This window comes from Marmota monax, unplaced genomic scaffold (assembly GCF_021218885.2).
Source record: "Marmota monax isolate L192 unplaced genomic scaffold, Marmota_monax_Labrador192_F-V1.1 WCK01_AAM20220418_F8-fsc00083, whole genome shotgun sequence".
Taxonomy (NCBI): domain Eukaryota; kingdom Metazoa; phylum Chordata; class Mammalia; order Rodentia; family Sciuridae; genus Marmota; species Marmota monax.
This window is the reverse complement of record NW_026692848.1, coordinates 1758968-1778054: the sequence shown is the minus strand read 5'-3', so window position 1 is coordinate 1778054 and position 19087 is coordinate 1758968. Positions and strand designations below refer to the sequence as shown.

The window sequence follows — 19087 nt, the reverse complement described above, 5'->3', positions numbered from 1 at the left end:
GGTCTGGGCGATGCCTCGAGAGGCTCTGGGTGGCTCCTCTTCCCCTTAAGAACTTCCAGACTCCTAGGACCTGGATGGTGGGCCAGGAACAGTCCCTGGAGGCCACAGGTCTCAGAGGTCCATTGGTGATGGCTGCCCACTTCTTGGGCACTGCTGGCCTCTGGCTATTGGCCCTCTCAGGCCTGCCACAGAGGCCCAGCAGCTGCAGCAGAAAGGAGAGAGACGTGGAAGAACGAGAACACAGAGCTGTGGCCCGCGGCAGGGGGACTGGGTAAAACTCGGAATTTTGTTCAGGCCTGAGTCCGGGTGTTCCTTAGGACCCACGTTCTTATCGCGGACAGAGGGACCCATACATCCTTCCTACGACGAGGGCTGAGGTCCCTGAGGGAGTCCAGGTGAGCATATGGCTTGCCAGAGCACCCACGGAGCCTCTCCTCTGACTGCCTGGGTCAGTGAGCAGACCTCTCGCCTGCTGCAGCTCGCTGCTGTGCACAGACAGGCAGGCCAGTGCCCTGGGACGAGGCGTGTGGGCTCCCCGGAGGCTTTTCTCCTCACCCCTGTGTGTACATGTTCACATGTGCCACCGCCCCCGTCTGGCTCTGGTAAGTGACTGCCTTTCTCCCTGCACCCCCTCTTTCCTTCCTTTTTCTTTCTCAGCAAGGACATTATTCAACCCAATAACACCCAATTCAATCAGAAACGTTCAAGAGTGAGGATTAGTTGTCTCTGTATTAAAATGTTGTGTTAATTTAAAATAAATTTGTTCACATTGTTTTGAACATTTAAACCACACAAATTGATAAACAGGCACAAACTGACTCTTCTAAATACATGATTTATTTTGTTTAAAAATTTACAGCACACCCATCAATAATGTCCCCAACAGGAGATGCTCGCTCACTCGGGGCGGGCGCCTCTGGAAGCACTCCTTTCTCACCACTGCTCCACCAGTCTTGGGGTCCACCCACAGGGACTTGGCCCACCCTGGGACTGCCTGAGCCAGCTTTTCTGTGCTCATCCGCCAGCCGAGAGGGCCTGGCCTCCCCGGTGTTCCTTGTGCGTCATGGTCATGGGCCGTTTGTGGCTGACACTGAACCTGAACACTAAGCTCTTGAAGATTTGATGTTTGCAAAGCGACCTCAAAAGGGATTAAGATCCCTGGCAGGGACATCATCATGTGCTCTCAGGAATGTGACCCAGGAGGAAGTGCCCCAGCCACAGGAGGCTAGCAGGATTGTACAGAAAGAAATGCACACGGATAGAGCTGGAGTTTTCTTTCCATATGGAAGTTTCTGAAGTTCATTTCAACAGTGGAGGCTCTTCACCGAAAAACCTCCTGACATGGTCTTATAAATCCAATCATCAATGTGTCCTAAGAGACCAGGGTCACCTGATAAGATAGCAGGCTGATCAGCTGTCACCACCCAGCTAAACAGAGCCAGGTTTGGTGAGAAGCCTGGAGGGGACCTGGTGGGGACCAGCGCATGCCACACCTCCAGATCAGCAGCTGAGCAGCAGACAGACCCAGGCAGAGGGGAAGCAGGCCTGGTCCCACAGAGACTCAACTTGTGGGTCCTCTCTAAATTCTAGCTCCCGTCAAAATCTCAGGAGGGGAAATCATTGTTACTTGGCAGCAAAAGTCAAGGAGGAAAGGAAGGCGCAGAAAGGACGGCCCTCCTGGCTTGTGTCATCTGAGAAACGTTGTTTACATCTTCTCGGTTGAGCAGCAGACTATTAGCATGTCCAGAAATCCTTACGGTTGGATTCTTTGTGGAAAGCACCAGGCACACACTTGCACTGGAAGGGCCACTCCTGTTGGCTGGGGCTGAGAAGTTTTCCTCCCGAAGATAAAGGGGGTCTCTCAGCAGGGCCTGGGTGTGAGGGTCAGCTCTGCAGGGGTCAGAGGGATGGCCTGGGAGAGGGTCCAGCTTGGCCTGTGTGCAGGAACACCCAGGGTGTGAAGCAGAGTGTGAGGGACTCAGCAGGAGCAGGGGCCCTGCTGCCAAGTTGCTGCTTCTAAACCTTTTAAGGAAAGAAAAAAAAGTCAGAAATCTGGGAGTTTGAATAAAATTTTACAAAGCATGGGGGAGCCCACGGGCCCTCGGGACCGAATTCCTAGCTTGTCCCAAGCCCAGTCCCCACGGGACAGAGAGGCACCCCAAAGCCTGAGCAGTTCCACTGGCACCTACAGGTGGGGCGGGAACCAGCTTTGAGTTTCTCACGGGGCCAGTCCCACGTCTTTCTGCATCATCAGGTGACAACCGCACTTGAATGGTGGCTCCCTGGTGGGGGTGCCAGTGCTGGCCCCCCAGCCTCTGGGTCTGGGGATTGGAATCACAGGTGTGGATGCCAGAGCTGGCCACAGTGGGGAAACGAGTGGCCCACACAGGGCAGTGTCCCCAGCCCCTCCCCTCTTATCTGAGGTGAGTCACCAGGCGCCCATGGGATTCCTTCAACATGACAGAGGAGACTGTTACTGACAAGGGGGAGAGGGCTGACCCCACTGCCCCTGATAAGGAGAGCCAGGGGACGTCTCACAGAAATGCCTGGAATTCACTTTAGCACATCCAGCTCTTAACGTGACCTGCAAGAATGTCTCCCACCCAAGGCCAGGGAGGCGCCAGCACTGGGCGCCACCCAGGGCGGGAGGCAGCCTTGGGGATGAACCAGGCTGGGGCGATCCCAGCCCGTCCTCCTCAGACCCTGTGACAGGACCTCAGCCTTTTGCACTTCTAGAATGAGAAGTTTGGACTTTGATCTCTGGGATCCAAAGCCTGTAATCTCTGGAATCAGGTCCCAGGCTATCGCCTGCCCTGTGACCGGCCATGTGACCGGCCCTGTGCAGATTGTTTACCTACCTTGGCTTGAGTGTCATCATCTGTGGGGCAGCCTGTTCGGACCCCTCAGTCAGGCCCTGCCACCAAAGCTCTCTCACCCTGACAGTGGGGATGGGCAGAGGTGGAGACCCCAGTGTCCCCTGGGACCCTGGTGTTCCACAGTGGAGGGCACAGGTTACTTAGCTAGGTAAGTGTAGAGTCTGTGAATCACGCTGTCACTGAGCATAAATAGCAGTGTCTGAGCTGGAGCAGTGTCATGGTCCATTCAAGGAAACGACCCACCTGCCCCAGAAGGAGGCACGTGCACAAACACTCCCAACGCTCTTCAAACCCAGGCCTGCGGGGGCTTCAGGACACTCAGCCCTGGATATTTGTGGTTTGGGGATTTCTGGATAGAGCTTGGGGACCAACGGCCTTGCTGTAGTGGCTGGTACTTCCTGGACTCTTTCTCCTGCAGATGTGGCTCAATGTGGGTGCTGAGGGGCTGACGGGGTTTCTTCTACTGTCCGTGGGCCTGTGGTGGTTCAGAGGGCCTGGCCCAGGGAGCCCCGTCCACAGGGGCACATGCACTGATAGGGCAGGGCCCGCTCTACCGTACCACCTCCGTCCTCAGGGCGCCGGTCATGGGCAAGCCATCTGGCTGCCCAGCTGCCTGCCACACCTTCAACACCAGGGACTGGAGACTCGGCTCGGTGGCTCCCTGCCCTTGGGCACCGTTTCTGCTGGGGTGGGGGGTGGTTCTGGAGGCAGAGGGGGAGGAAACTCATGCATGGTTCTCTGGCTTCAGGCATCTCGCTTCTCCCCACTTTTCTGGAAATAAGTCCCCTCAGTCAGGGCTCTGGGAGAAGCCAGGGCCCACAGTAGTATTATAAGTGACATAGCGTAGCGCAGGGAACTGGTTGTGCAGCAGGGGGGCAGGGCCAAAGTCCACAGGATGGGGGGCCACACCTGGGCTGGAGCACCTGCCAGCAGGGGTTCTCCTCCAGCCAGGGGTTCTCAGCTGGGAGCCTCAGCTCTCCCTGGGGCCTTTTCAACTCTCGGGTCAGGCCCACCAGGTCGCAGAGCACAGTCTTCGCACAGTAAACCTGAGGGTCTCGTCCACCCCGTGAGAGCTGGCCCCTCCCCACCTCCCTAAGCACACCAGCCCCCAAGGAAAGCCAACAGCAATCTAACCCTAACACAGCTGAACTCACACTCCTCCCCGCCAGGAGGTAGGGTCTGGGAAGCTCTCTCTTCCCTTCCACATCCCATAGCTTAAACCCTGTCACGGGCAGTTAGTGACCATGCGTTCATCCTGGTGGCTGTTAGAAGGAGGGGGAGAGGGCAAAGCTAGATTAACTGAGCTACAAACACATTCTCCACTAAAGCAGGAGCGCTCAGAGGGTGGCGGTCTCCTGTCTGCAGCTGGCCACACGGCCAGAGCGGCCATCCTGGCTACAGCTTCACCAAGGTGCGACAGTGATTCTCCTTCAGCAGAAACCGCAGTTCAACTTTGAGTTGGGACCATGGCTAGTGACATGCAGTGTGATACATGGTGCTGGCCCAGCCGGCCTAGGGACCTCAGGTGAAGCAGCTGTGGGCTGCACAGGGGTGGGCGGGAGGGTGGCGCTGGGCACTGGACCTGGGAGCTTGGCACGTGTTCTGTCACTGAGCTGCGCCCCGGCAACTAAATGCATTTTTTTACTTCCATATTTTCAACATAAGTGGGTTTGTTGGTTCCCGAACCCTTTGCTGCCTAAGCGGAGGAGCGTCTGTACCCCTCTGTCATCTGCTCTGTGTCCCCTTTACCTGAGCCTCGTTCGCTTGCAGGGGTCTGGGCCCTGGGTGGTGCCGAGTGGAGTGTAGTTTCTCATGGCTCAGGGCGCAGTCACATCCAGCCCGGCCTGGGGTCTCTGGCATTGCGGACGATCTCTCCCTGCCCTATGGCACAGCAGCCCGATTCTCCTCCAGCCAGGCTCAGCCACACAGCCACACAGTAGCTCCCTTCTTTGCCTGCTGGCTCAGAGGCATGGGGACCTGGGGGGCGGGGGACCTCAGCTCCCAGTTCAATGGGATCATTGTTGTGTCTTCTGGTAGAGGCACCCCGTCCCCCCAGCTGTGGCCTCTGGTCCATTAGTGCCAAGGTCAGAGAACTGGGAAGCAAACATTTTGTTAGTGGGGCCCTAGGCGTGACCGTGAGACGAGCCCCTCCTCTCTCACTCACTGGGTGAAGGAGGGAAGCTTCCCTTCCGCTGGCCTTTTCTTTTAAAAGCAGAAACAGATGGGATAACTAAAGATCAATATATGCAGAACCACAGAAGGTGCCCAGAAGTCCCTGGGTCTGCTTCTGCGGTCCTTCATGTAGACTGAGAACAGCTCCCTGGGGCTCTCCCTGCAGCACACCCGGTACCTAAATCTTTTCAGTCAAGTCCCTGTGTCCCAAGAGGACAATCTCTATCTCGTCCACATAGGCGCTGACTCACTCACCTGTTCCTGCATTAATTTGCTCATGTATCTATTCAACAAATGTTTACTAACATCCACACCCAGAACCATGTGCCGGGGCTGTTCCTGTGAGCAAGGCACGTGATTTCTCTGTCCTCCCAGACCTTGAAATTGAGTGTCTTTCAGAGCATATGCTGGTCCAGCACCCCACCTTCCTGACCTGAGATCTCGCAGGGAAATGGGGTGGGCTTTTCCTCACCAACATGTACCCCGTATTCACATGCTTGCAATTTGGATGAGAAGTTAGCAATCAGCGATGGTGGAATAGCTTTCTGGAGGTCTGCTAGCCTCTCCTGACAGAACATGTTCCTGACAAGGACTTCAGGTTGGAAATGCAAGGCTTCCCAAGGCTTATCTAGACTCTTTGAGAACCAAAACGGTTCCTTTTTACTTGGTATGGGAAAATTAAAGAGAAGAGGTCCTCTGATCTTATCATAACTACGGAGGAAGCATAACAAAATCATGATAAAAGATGTTTGGTAAACATGAACCAGAACTTCCTCAAGGTGATAAAAAGAGTCTATGAAAAATCCACCACTAACAACCTGCTGAGTTATGAAATAGCAATGATTTTCTCCTGTTAGTGGGACCAAGGATGTTTTCACCCATCCTTTCAACAATGCCTCAGAGGTTTTAGGTGGAGAATTAACAGTAAAAAGCCATAAAGATCAGAAGCAAGGTAGAACTGCTATTATTCATGAAACCCTATAGAACATTAAAAAAAAGTTCTCTAATAAATAAATTTAACAAGGTCACAGGACACAGAATGGATAATAAAAATTAGTTGCATTTCTAGAAATTAGTGATGAACAATTGTAAAAAAAAAGTTAAAGGAAAAACACTAAAATCACATCAAAAACACTAAGAGCTTAGGAATAAATCCAGTGGGATACGGGCAAGCACAGATGGGAGAAAATGTCCACAGCACACGCAGTCACCAGGGGCTGGTATCCAGTCCACAGCTCTCTTACCAAGCTACCATCAAGACGGACAGCCCAGCAGGCGCCGTGGTGCACTCCCAGTGGCTTGGGAGGCTGAGGCAGGAGGATCACAAGTTCAAAGCCAGCCTCAGCAAAAGCGAGGTGCTGAGCAACTCAGGGAGACCGTCTCTAAATAAAATAAAAAGTAGGGCTGGGGATGGGGCTCAGTGGTTGAGTGCCCCCGAGTTCAATCCCTGGTACAAAAAAAAAAAAAAAAGGACAGCCCAATGCAAGATGTGCAGAAGACACTGAAGCTCTTGGAAAGGAAGGAGGGTGTCTTGCGTGGCACTGTGTGGGTGAGTACACGTGTGAAGACGCACTGAAGTGAACATAAACAGTGAGCAGGAAAAGGAGCTCAGCACCACAGTCACCACAGAAACACAACTGAAGCCACAGTGAAGCGCCATCCGCACCCAGAGTGTGACCGCCCACCGTAGCAGTGGAACGGCCACTTTAGGGAGCGCTTTGCAGTTTCCCTGTGAGCGGAACGTGCGTCCCCCACGGCCGGGGTGGTGCTCAGTGTGGAGTGTATGCTCAGCACGCACAAGGCCCGGGTTCCCTCCCAGCAGCCCAGGAGCCAACAACCAAGCACACCTCTTTCCAGTGGTGCAGCCATCTCACTCCTTCGGCAGGGAAATGAAAATATACACCTATCCCGCGACTTGCACAGCATGAACGTTCCCTGGAGGCCTGGGGGCTTCCTTTCACATGAATTATTTCTACATTTTTAAAAAATGGAAAGAAAAAAGAGAAAATGCGTTAGTGTTCAGCTTCTTCTGTTTTCCTAGCGCTCTCTCCCGGTGGCCTCTCCCACGTGGACACCTGGACCACGTGGACAGGCAGAGATTCTGACAAGCTCTTCCGTCTGTGTCCTCTGGCAAGTTTCTCTGAAGGTTCACTGTGGTCAGCCCTTCTCCGCGTGTTTCATGGAGACATTAAAGGGGCACCTGTGGATTCAGTGATCCATGCTGGGCGGGGCCCTACAGATGCTAGACAGGAAGACACCACTCAGATCTCGAGGGAACCTGGTGACCTGAACCAGACCGCACGTCAGCTCTCTCCAGCTCTCTCATCACACATCACGGCCTTAATTTTTATATGATGCGAATTCATTGCAGAAAAAAAAATAAAGATACGAAAGCATGAGAAGAAAACAGTAGCTGCTGTGGGTGCTGTAGCCATGGGGTCCCCTCCTTTTATACAGATATCCTCCCTAAAAGTTGTGGTTACAGCATGCATGCTATGCCACTGTTCTGCACCTCATATGTACTGGAAAAAATTCTCACAGGACTAAATGTCCCGTAATATGAAGATAATATATTACTAAGCAAAGTTTGTGTTGTTGGAAAGTTTGTTTCCATTTTGTCAGATCTTGTGTCTATATAGCTGCACCCCTTTTTTTTTCTGGCAAGAGATCTACCCAGGGTCAGTGGCAGGTGGGCTCTGAGAACATTCTGGGCACGGTGGGCAGGAGATCCCAAGAGGAGGTAAGATCTGGCATGGAATATTCTACAGACCAGAAAAGGGGCAGCCCTGGGAGATGATAAGGGTATGGATGTGTGAAGACTGGGAAGAACCAGCCAGGCAAGGAGGGGTGCAGGTGAAGGCTCTGCACCCCAGGAGCATGGTGGGGAGGCTGGATGGCAGGGGTGGGCAGGAGCGAAGGGCCAACCCTGGGCCCCCTGGGGGCCAGCTCGCAGCAGTGCCTGCAGGGGCATGGGTCAGAGTTCAGAGGAGCCAGGGAGAGCCATGCAGCTCCCCTGGGCCGGAGCTCAGGACGGAAGTGGCTGTGGAGCCAGGAATGGGAACAACCCCTCCTGCTGCGGCCTGGGGTGAGAGGACTGCGGGGGGGGGGGGGCCCCGCCATATTGGGTGCTGGGAGCTCCGCACAGGAGCCAGGCTGTGCCGCCTGCGCACTTCCCTGATCCCACTCTGAACTTGAGGAAGGTAGTGAGTGACGGCTGCACCACCCTCTGCTTTTCCCTGGGCCAGGAGCTTGGTGAGCACACGGCCAGTTTGCCCGTGTGCTGCTTGGTGACCGCTGGACAGCAGGGCACACTCCCTGAGCTGCTGTTCTGTGGGGTCAGAGTGGGGTCTGCCTTTGACTGGACAACCCCACCCCCCCTGGGAGCATGCCCGAGGGGGTCAGGGAGGCCTGGGTCACTCTGCACCTGCTGCCCAGGACGGGAGGCCTGGTTCTTACTTCCGGCCACTTCTATTTGTTCCAGTCACATCTGGGACTAGCACCAGTTACAATCAGGGTCTTCCATCTCAAAGACTCACTAAGTGAATTCTAGAGGATTCCGGAGGAGGCCTGAGAGGAAGGAGGGAGCCTGTCGAGCAGGGCTGGCTCTGTCCGGTCCTCGTCCCCTGGGCACATCCTAGAGTTTCTCTGATGCTGCTGCTTCATCTCAAGTGACATCCTATCAAGGTGTGAGGACTGGCCTGTGCTGTGTCCACGCTGTGCCTGGACATTGTGGGGCCTACCTTGTGTCCCGCTTTTTCAATGTCTGAGAAGGAGGCCGCACAGCGGGAGGACCGCGGGCTCTATGGGTCATCCGCTGTTACCAGTGCAGACGGCAGCCACAGTTCTGTGGTGTTCGATGCCTGCAGGGTTTGGTTTGGGTTTTGGCAGCCTCAAGATTGAACCCGGGTGCTTGACCACTGGGCTCAGCCCCAGCCCTTTTTATTCTTTATTTTGAGACAGGGCCTCACTAAGCTGCCGAGTCGACCTCGAAGTTTCAACCCTCCTGCCTCAGCCTGCACAGTCACTGAGATGACAGGCGTGGCCCCTGGGCCCAGCCGCACTGCTCAGGTGTGAAGACCCTCCTCCTCAGGGGGAGTGTCTTGGGGAAATTCTTTTGTCACAGGAGCTCTTCTAGAAAGGGCTGCTCCTGAGAGGGTGGGCCTTGGGTGACTCCAGAGCTTCAGTCTGCCCTGGGAAGTAGGGAGGCTCTTCACATTCCAGACATTCTTAGAGGGTACAGAGGAGGCGGAAAGAAAGGCTATTCCCAGTTCTCCACATCAGTGCCACATGATACCCCACGGGCATGATCCTAGGCAGGCACAGGGGCATGTGGCCTTTGGAGCCAAGGCAGAGCCCTGCTCCTGGTTGTCCCCAGCCCAGGGCTCGGGCTTCCATGGCAGACTCAAGGAGCCCGTCTCCCTCCATCCAGCCACACACTCAGGCCCTGCTTTCTCAGGAGCGGACTCTTCCAGGTGAGGAAAATGTGCCTCCAAATGATCTGAGCTCCTGGGTTTGGAGCTAAGGAATGTACGGTGTTTGAGTGACGTTGCGGGCAGGAGGGAAATGAAACCAGCCGGCGGGAGCCACCTTGCCGTGGAGCTGGCTCTGTGGGCAGGTGGCTGGCACTCCAGGGCCCAGGGCAAGGTCTGTGGGGTGTGGTGGGGCCGCCCCGACAAATAGCGGGCAGGAAGAGCAGAGGCTCAGAGGCCAGCTGGGGAGGCCCATGGGCCTTCTGAGCCCTTTGCGGTTACTGTCCTTCAGAAACAGAGACACAGCTGGCCCACGGGCTGGGGAGTGCTCCGTGGGCCAAGCTGGCCTCTGGGTGAAGACGGGCCTCTGCTCCACTCCCCGAGTTCTCTCCTGATCCTGGAAGTTCACGCTCTGTTCTCTGGGCTGCCATCTCCTTTCTGAGAACGAGGACACAGTGTCCGTCTGTGTGGCCGGGACCTGTGTCAGACCCAGGGCCCTGGAGTGGCCTGTGAACTTGAGAGTAGTACCTCCCCGGGGGCCAGGCCTGCTCGGCCCTGACCTGGGCCTGGGGGAGTCCTGGTCTTGCTGTGGCAGGGGCTCCAGGAGTCGAGGGAGGGTGTGGCGAAGGCCTGTGGGTCGGCACCGCAGTGTGGCTGCTGCTGAGCCTGGGAGGGACACCTCTGAGAGCCCAGTCTGCCCTGCCGGGCTCCAAGGCCTCTGCGCAGACGTCTGACTGGCACTTTGTAGCTCAGGCCCCGGGAGAGACGCCTGCTGTCTTTTTACAGCTGGGGCTCCACCCAGACTGCAGCAGGGCCCAGCGCCCTGTCACACCCTTGGCGTGGACAGGGTTTTCATTCATGTGGGATCTGGAGCTGCAGCTGTGCCCCAGAGAGGAGGCCAGGAGGAGGGCAGCCCTCACATCTTGCAGGCTCACTGGGAAGCTCTTTGAAAATGAGCTGTAATTAAACCCACATCACGATGGGGCATTGTGAGTTCAGGGCACTGTCCCCGGGCACTGAGAGGTCTGGCTTTGCTGCGGCTCATGGTATGGCTGTGAGTGAGGATTTAAATAGGCCTTTCCCTCCAGGATAATGCCACGTTACTCTCGGGAAGTTGCACAATGTCACATCAGAGTCCGATGCACAGCTGAGTTCAAAAAGAGTACTAGGTTGAGTGTCAGTCTCTTAGGGATGGATGTAGACCATTGATTAAAATGAAATGTTGGGTCAGAAAACCCACACTTGTCCAAACACCAGGAGGCGGGCTGGGCTCCACAGAGCTCCGGAGGGAAGGTCAGGGAAGCTCAGTGTGTGAATCAGTGCTTCGTCCTTTTGAAGACTGTCCACTTTACAGTAACAGTGTCAAACCCAGGGGCAGGATTCAGCCAAATGCGTTAGGAGGCTTCCTGTGTCACAGGAAGGCTTTCCAGCTCAGCCAGCAATCTGAAGACCCCACTGAGCAGGGCCCGTGAGCAGCAACCCCTGTGGACCGCTTCCAGGCTGGGCTTGCCCACCCAGCTGGGCCACTTGGGGGTCAGCACACAGGTGAACCGGGCGAGACACAGTGGGCCAGGTGAGAGATGCGGAGATGGTTCTCCATGCCAGCGTGTGGGGGATGAGTCAATGCATTTGAGATGTGCTGGGACACAGAATTGACTGACTTGACCCTGATTGGGTTAGGAATGAGGGGACAAGAGAGCTTTGTGTGTCTTCTAGTTCCTACAACAGGATGCTTAGGCGCAACGAATCTAATACAGACGAGAAGATGGGATCTGGAACCGGATGAGTTTGTTTGCCCCATTGGATTGGAGTGATGTGGGATGGTAAGAGGTGAGAGGGTAGGAAGGTTCGCACGTGGGCTTGAAGCTCAGTGAAGAGATCTGGGCTAGAGGTACCACGTGAGATTCAGCACCATTGGGAAGATAATTCTAGAAAGAGACAAGGGTGAGATGACAGGGTAGGGGGAGAGATCGTCGCCCGAGGAGTCCCTGTGAGTGAGGGATGGCAGGAGAGTGCTCCTGGAGGAGGCCGGGAAACTGCGGCCAGAGGCAGTGGAGAATGTGGGATGGGGAGCCACCGAGCAGTAAGGAAGGGGACCCCGTCTGTCCACGAGGCAGCCCACGCTCACCCTCAGGAAGAGTGCAGCCAGGCCAAAATGGCGGGCCGCTCTGGCTGCAGTGGATGAATAGGCCTGTGGAAACACTGACCCATGCCTGTTCAAGGACGTGATGGATTGTTCTAGAAAGTTTGATGAAGAAAAACTATGAACACTGAATAACACTGATGAAATGCAGTTGGTGGGTGATGGAGCTTATGGGGTGGGAAGAGGGTGTGACACCAAGTGCTCCCAGGGAGCGACGCGGTCTCTGGCAGGACGGGCTGGGCATCAGGCCAGGGCGAGCACTCTGAAGCCGGCCTTCAGATCCCAGTTCTGCTTCCTGGGTAGGCAGGGCGTTCAGTCACAGCAGAGAGGTCAGCTCCCACTAGCTCCAGAAGGGGCGGCTCTGGGCCTCTAGAGCTGAGCACCAGGGGACTGCTGGTCAGGCCTGGGGCCGAGGTCGGCAGGGAGCCCCAAAAGCCTCCTGCAGACTTGCTCCTCGTCGGGGAGACACAGCCACCCTGGGATCAGCTCAGGGGACCCCAAGTTCCTGACTCCAGAGAGAAGAGGAAACTCCCCAACAGAAGGGCTCGCTAGGCCTTGCCCCCAGGTCCACAGTGGGACGTGGAGCCACGGTGGACAGCTGGACATGGAAGCAGGAGGACTCCTCGGTGGGGACGATGAGCAAGTGGACCTCACACACACGGTGGCGATATACCCCAGTGTCCCTGGACCTCGTCTCTCTCCCTAAAGATGCAGGTGCCATCTGACCCTATCACCTTATCTGTCACTTGAGATAATGTACCCACATCTGGTCCATGGCTGGCACCATAGGTTCTCAACCCGTGATGGTGTCGTGTTTGCAAGACTCTATGCTTTTGGAGCAGTTTAAGGTTCACAGAAAAACAGAAGAAGACCCAGGACTTCCCATCTACCTCTCACCTCCACGCACACAAAGCCCCCTCCTGCCATGACATGCCCACCAGACTGTCTCACTGTTACAAGTGATGAACCTACATCGACACACCATCACCTAGAGTCTGTACCTTAATTAGGGCTCACTCTTAGTGGGATGCATTCTATGGATTTGAACAAAAGTAAGGAGACATGCATCCATCACTTTAGTATCATATGGTATTTTCACTCTCTAAAAATCCCATCTTCCTGTCTGTTCATCCCTCCTATGTTAGTCAGCTTTCTGTTACTGCAACGAAATACCTAAGGTAATCAACTTAGAAAAGACCAAAACGTTACATTGGTTCATAGTTTTCAAGGCTTTAGTCCATATGGTATTGACCTTGTTTCCTTTGGACCTGTGGTGAGGCAGCCCGACACGGTGGGAGTGTGTGTGGAGGAAAGCTGTTCACCTCCTGGCAGAAGTCAGGAAAAGACCAGCCACCAAGACCCCTGGTGACCTCCCTTCCTCCCACCAGGCCCCGCCTCCTGAAGGTTTTACCACCTCCCCGGAGGGCCAAGTGCAGGAGCAAACCTGTGGCCTTTAGAGACATTCAGACCAAATCTAGCCCCTCCCTCCCCCGGCCCCTGGCAACACTGGGCTTAGTGTCGCCCTGATTCTGCCTTTTTAGAATAATGCACAGTTGGAGTCATGCAGTCTGCCACTTTTCAGATGGCTTTCTTTCACGTGATGATCTGCGTGAGATTTCTCCTGTCCTCTCTGGCTTGAGAGCTGAGTGTGAAGCACTCTCCCACCGTTTTATTCTTTCACTACTGAAGGACGACTTGGAGGCCCCCAATTTGGGGTGATTGTGAATAAGGCTGCAGTATGAACCCACGTGCAGGGTGTGTTTGTGTGTTTTCTGGTTTGGCCTGGCCACACGTTTCCACGCCCGTTGTGCAGAGGAGTGGGATCCTGTGGTAAGTGTCGGTGAGGGTTTGTAGGAGACACCAGACTCCCCGGAGCACTGCGCTCTTCTGCACTCCCACCAGCAGTGGGGAGACCTGCTGCTCCTCACCCCCGCACGGGGTGGGCCGCCTCCTGTCTTGGCCGCCCTGACGGGTGCAGCGGTGTCTCGCTGCTGTCCGACCTGCGTGTTCCTGATGACGTCCCACGTGAAGCATCTTTCCAAACGCCTCCTTGCCATCTGTAGGTCTGCCGTGGCGAGGTCTGGGCCCGTTCTCCAGTGGTTTTTGGTTCCTTGTGGCAGTTTTAGGAGCTCTTTGGCGAGTTTGGACAACGGTCCTCTATCAGATGCACCTTTCACCAATACCTCCCCTAGATGTGGCTTCCCCTTTCTTTCTCTTGACAGTGACTTTTACAGAGAAAAAAGGGTTTATTTGAATGAAGCCCAGCTTACCCATGCTTTCTTTTATGGATCACTCTTTGCTGTTGTATCTAAGAAGTCGTCACAAACCCAGGGTCACCTAGGTTTTCTCCTCTGAGACTGTTACACTTTTGCGTTTTACGTTTAGGTCTGTGACCCACTTTGAATTAACTTTTTATGAAAGGTGTAAGAGCTGGTCTAAATTTACTTTTACCTGTGTGGATGCCCAGTGTTCGGCACAAGCCCCGTTGTATCACCTTTGTTCCTTTGTCAAAATTCAGTTGCCTCTATTTTTGTGGGTCTGTTTCTGTATCCTCTGGTGTTTCCATTGATCTTTTTGTCTATTCTTTTATCAATATCACAGTGTCTTGATTCCTGTAGTTTTATAGAAAGTCTTGAAATTAACTTTAACTTTGTTCTTCTCCTTCAGTATTGTGTTGGCTATTTGAGGTCTCCATATTAATTTAAGAATTCATTAGTCAATAATAATAATTTGCTGGGATTTTGATTGGGTTTGCATGGAATCTATAGATCAAGTTGGGAAGAACTGACATCTTGATAATATTGAGTCTTCCTATTCACGAACATGGAACATCTATTTAATTCTTAGATTGTTTTCATGAGAACTTTGCAGTTTTCTTCAGATTGACTTTTTGATTTATTCCTAAGGCATTTCATTCTGGGGCGGTGCTAATATAAATGTTAATGTGTTTCTAATTTCAAGTACCATTTGCTCATTATTGGGACATAGGAAAGAGAATGACTTGCATATTTATCTAGTCTTCTGCAATCTTGCAGTCATCCCTTAATAAATCCAGGTTTTTTTGATCCTTTTTTTCCCAGGTTCTCTACATAGATGATCCCTTCTTTTGTGAACAAAGACAGGTTCACCTCCTCCTTGCCAGTCTGTGTGTCTCTTAAGTCTTTGTCTAGTGTGTTGCCTGAGCGAGGACTTCCTGTCCAATGTTGACAAGCAGTGGTGAGAGGCCTCCTTGCCTTGCTCCCCACCTTTGGGGGAAAGGTCGGATTCGCTCACCTGTAAGTACCATGATAGCTGCTGAGTTCTCGTGGATTTCTTTTATTCAAGTTGAGGAAGCTCCTAGTTTACTGAGGGTAGCTCTTGTTTTTTGTGGCTAAGTGAAAGGGGACACGTGAGATCGTGTTCTGCGTGGCTAAGGGGACACAGGTCAGAGAGAGGCCCTGGAGAGTACAGAGCTCACCCTGGGGGATCTTCAGCTGCACTGGCAGGAAGGGCGCGGCCGGCTAGCCTAGATCTTGGAGCAGAACAGGCCCAGGCGCTTGGCTTTCCAAACCTCTTTGAAGAGCTTCCTCTCTAGTTTCAGATGAAGGGTGGGGGCAGGCGCCGGGCCGCTGTCCCACGCAGGGCCAGAGCCAAGGCAGCGGGGTGCGGGTGAGCAGGCCGAGGGGCCCCGTGCGGGGGCTCTGAGCACACAGAGCCTCTGCTGAGCCACAGTCGCTTACACGTGAGCCAACTTCACAACCCAATTCAGGAGAAGTGTTTTCTGTTTCTTTTCTTCTTTGGAGCAGGACACGAGGAAGAGATAGGAACTAGAAGAAAGGGGTCTATTTCTGTCTCCTTATCTCCCTCCCCCAGCCTCCTGGCATCCTGCTGCAGGCCTCCCAGGCACTCAGGGCCCAGCCTGTCTGGTCTGGCTCACTGACCTCACGGACCCTGGGTTAGCACACATCCCAGCTCTCTCAGCTCCATCAGCGTGGACCTAACACTTGAGTCTTACTTTCAACGTGTTCTGAAAATGACTATAAAAACCTTCACTGAGGACTTCTAAGGAATGGACAGCATGTCACCCTCAGCCTTCCTAAGGAGAATCTGCCCAGGACTAGACTCTTGGCTCCGTCTTAGTCGGAATACCTGGGGTTTTGATAGTATCAATGGCCAGTAACGCCCTGCCTTGTTAAGACTGGAAGGAGGTGTCCTGCAAATCCTCATTTCCTGAGCCAGGATTTCTTTTGAACTCTAGGTAAATTCTAGCCAAGTGGACAGCTGAGAAATTGGGAACCCTTTGTTATTGTTTTAAGAGGAGGGCTTCCCTTTGTCAGGCACGGGAGCTGGGTTAATGAAACTGGCCCAGGGCAGCTTCTTCCTAATATATTTCCAAATGAGAAGAGAATTGGCAAGTGGGGAATCCCATCACCCTGGGTTTTCTCTTGCATTTTGGTATAGACAGGGGGATCTTCAATGCTTGACCAACTTCCTCTCTGACTCAGTAACCTGCAGTGAAACAGGAGCCACGTCCACCCACTCCCTTCTGGATGGAAAAGGAACCGCTGCAGTCCACAGCACAGGCTCTGGAGGCAGTGAAGCAGGACAGACTCACATTTTATCTGGCACAACTGGGCATTCCCTGGGGAGCACACAGACCGGGCTGTGGGCTTAGGGCTCCCATTCCCAAAGGACAGCTGGGCTCACAGCAAAGTGCCATTTACATCACATTTAAACAATACAGGACGGAGCCCTGCTGCCTGGAGGCGTCACAGCAGGGAAGGGCGGAGCCTAGGAGCTGACTCCTTAGTCCCCAAGTCCCATTGTGCGGCCTCAGCCCCTCCGTCTTCCCTCTCCCAGGAGTGAGGACTGAGTGAGGCATTGCTTGTGAAAATCACACCACGGCCTGAAAACACTGCCCTCAAGTCACTCTAAGCAAAGTAGGTATGAATGCGGGTCACTTACCATGCTGAGGGATTTTTGTATTGGGCAATGGCTGAAGAAAATTGTAAGTAATAACAGAATGTGTTTACAGAGTTATTTGGATCAGTGTAGTACAGGTGCAAGAAAGATCAGGAGCCCAGTCTTACTCTCCTTAATAAGGGAAACTATATATGATTAAATAAATGATATTGGAACGACCCTGTTTCTTTCTTTATTTGTTTATATTTAGCGGTGTTGGGGATCGAACTCAGTGCCTCACACATGCTAGGCAAGCGCTCTACCACTGAGCCACAACCCCAGCAGCCATTTTTCTTTATGTTGAAAAAAGTTAGATCCTGCCCACAGTATTTACAGAAATAATTTTCAGATTAATTAAAAAATTAAATGTTATCTAAAAACTTCTAGAATTAATACACAAAAATAAATAAGATCATACTTCAGTTTTCAGGAGTACAAAAAGACTGTAAGCAAGACCCAAGAAGACAAAGAAAGTAAAGACTGATCAATTTGACCATATAATACTTCTGTGGTTAAAAATTTCCTTAATAAATGCTTACTGGGGTACAGCGTACAGTATATACAGAGAAAAGCACAGATCTGTGCCCTGCTTTGACTAGCAGCATGGCAGGCAAGTGATATTGTGTAACTTCCAGACCAGCCCTGTGTTTGGGATGCTCCCTCTTAGAAGCAGCTGTGGGAAATCATGGAGGACTGAGGCCCAGTGTCAGCTTCCAGGAGGTGCATACGCCATCTTGAATTTTCCAGCACGGTTGAACCTTGGGACTGCAGACAACGACCAGGGGAGTCAGTCCACAGAAAATGAAGATAATATCTTAATCTTTTAAACCACTGAGTAAGTTTTGGGGTGCTTTGTTATGCAACAACAGATTGTAGAAACACTTCTTTCTCCATGGCCGTGCGGAGTCACTTTTACCATAAACCAGGGAACACGTAGCTGGGTGCAGTGGCCATGCCTGTAATGCTAGCAGCTTAGGAGGCTTATGCAGGAGGGTCTCAAGCTCGACACCAACCTCAGCAACCTTGTGAGACTGTGGCTCAAAATAAAAAATAAAAAGGACTGGAGATATGGCTCTGTGATAAAAGTACCTCTGGGTTTAATCCTCAATATCCATCTAAATAAATAAGTAAATAAATAAACCAAGCAGCACAGTTTCAGATCTGGTTCCGGGTTCTTCTATCCCATTGGTCCATCTAACTATACTTTCATTAGTTTCATAAAATTTGTTTAGATCTTTGCATCTTGATAATATTAAGTTTTCTCTGTAGAATTCTTGAACATATTTCATGAGCTTTATTCCTTTTGAGTTACCTGAATATACAATGTCATCTGCAAAAACCAAAGTTTTATTTCATACTTTTTGAACTTTACTATTGTTTTTTGTTTTATAGAACTAGTAAGGCCCTGGAACACGGTGTTGATGGAAGTGGCAAAGTATCATCATACTCCCAATCTCGGAAGGAAGGTCTTCAATATTTCACCATTTATGATGTTTGGATTAAGATTTTTTTCCTTGTTAATTCCTTTTATCAGATTATGGATATTCCTTTTTGTTTCTAATTTGCTAAGAATCTTTAAACAATAATTTTTAAAATTTTTACTAAATCCTTTCTTGTATATTTTGATGATTCTATGACTTTTTTTTCTATTAGTTGAATGGCACTGATTGATTTCAGATGTTAAATCAACCTTGCCTTCCTGCTGTAAGTCTAATTTGGTTGCTATTATTTTTCTTTTTATATGTTGCTGTATTCAATTTTCTTTTATTTCTTTCTCTTTTCTTTCTCCTTTTGGATCTATGTTTGGAAAAGAGATTGGTGTACTATTTTCCCTTTTGTAAAATCCTTACTGGATTTTTAATATAAAGGTTGTGCTAGCCTCGAAAGTCAAGTCTGATGCTTTTCTCTTTTTCTGTTTTTGAAAGAGTTATTGTAGGGGCTGGGGTTGTGGCTCAGCGGTAGAGCGCTTGCTTAGCACACATGAGGCCCTGGGTTGGATCCTCAGCACCACATAAAAATAAATAAATAAAATAAAGATATTGTATCCAACTATAACTAAAAATTTTTTTTTTGTTTTAAAAAACAGTTATTGTAAGTTTAGTGTTATTTCTTTTTAAATTTTTTTGTGGACTTCACCTTTAAAGCCATCAGGGACTGAAGATTTCTTTGTGGAAATTTTAAAATTACAAATTCAGTTTCTTCAATAGACATTATGCACAAACCAGAAGTCTCTCTTATTGATATTCAGCATAGACAAGAATAATCCCTTATATATTCTGAATTGTGTTCAGGGATATTAATTGCTGCCTGGTTTTCTTTTCTTTTCTTGTTTGGTACTAGAGATTGAACTCAGGGGCACTTAACCACTGAGCCACATCCCTAGCTCTTTTTATATGTATTTTTTTGACACAGGGTTTTGAAAGTTGCTTATGGCCTCCCTAAGTTGCTCAGGCTGGCTTTGAACTTGCAATTCTCCTGCCTCAGTC

At 51.6% G+C, this 19087-nt stretch overlaps 2 long non-coding RNA genes across 2 annotated transcripts; one reads left to right on the top strand and one right to left on the bottom strand.

The window, feature by feature from the left end:
* Nucleotides 1–815: 815 nt before the first annotated feature.
* LOC124095947 (uncharacterized) lies at nucleotides 816–4818 on the bottom strand. Its single transcript, XR_006852718.2, has 2 exons — nucleotides 4626–4818; nucleotides 816–2022 (listed from the first exon to the last, which is right to left on the bottom strand). It is a non-coding gene; the product is annotated as an uncharacterized LOC124095947 (long non-coding RNA).
* A 4475-nt stretch (nucleotides 4819–9293) lies between these two features.
* On the top strand, nucleotides 9294–18487 carry LOC124095943 (uncharacterized). The gene is made up of 3 exons (XR_006852716.2): nucleotides 9294–9520; nucleotides 17269–17436; nucleotides 17994–18487. It is a non-coding gene; the product is annotated as an uncharacterized LOC124095943 (long non-coding RNA).
* The last annotated feature ends 600 nt before the right edge of the window (nucleotides 18488–19087 follow it).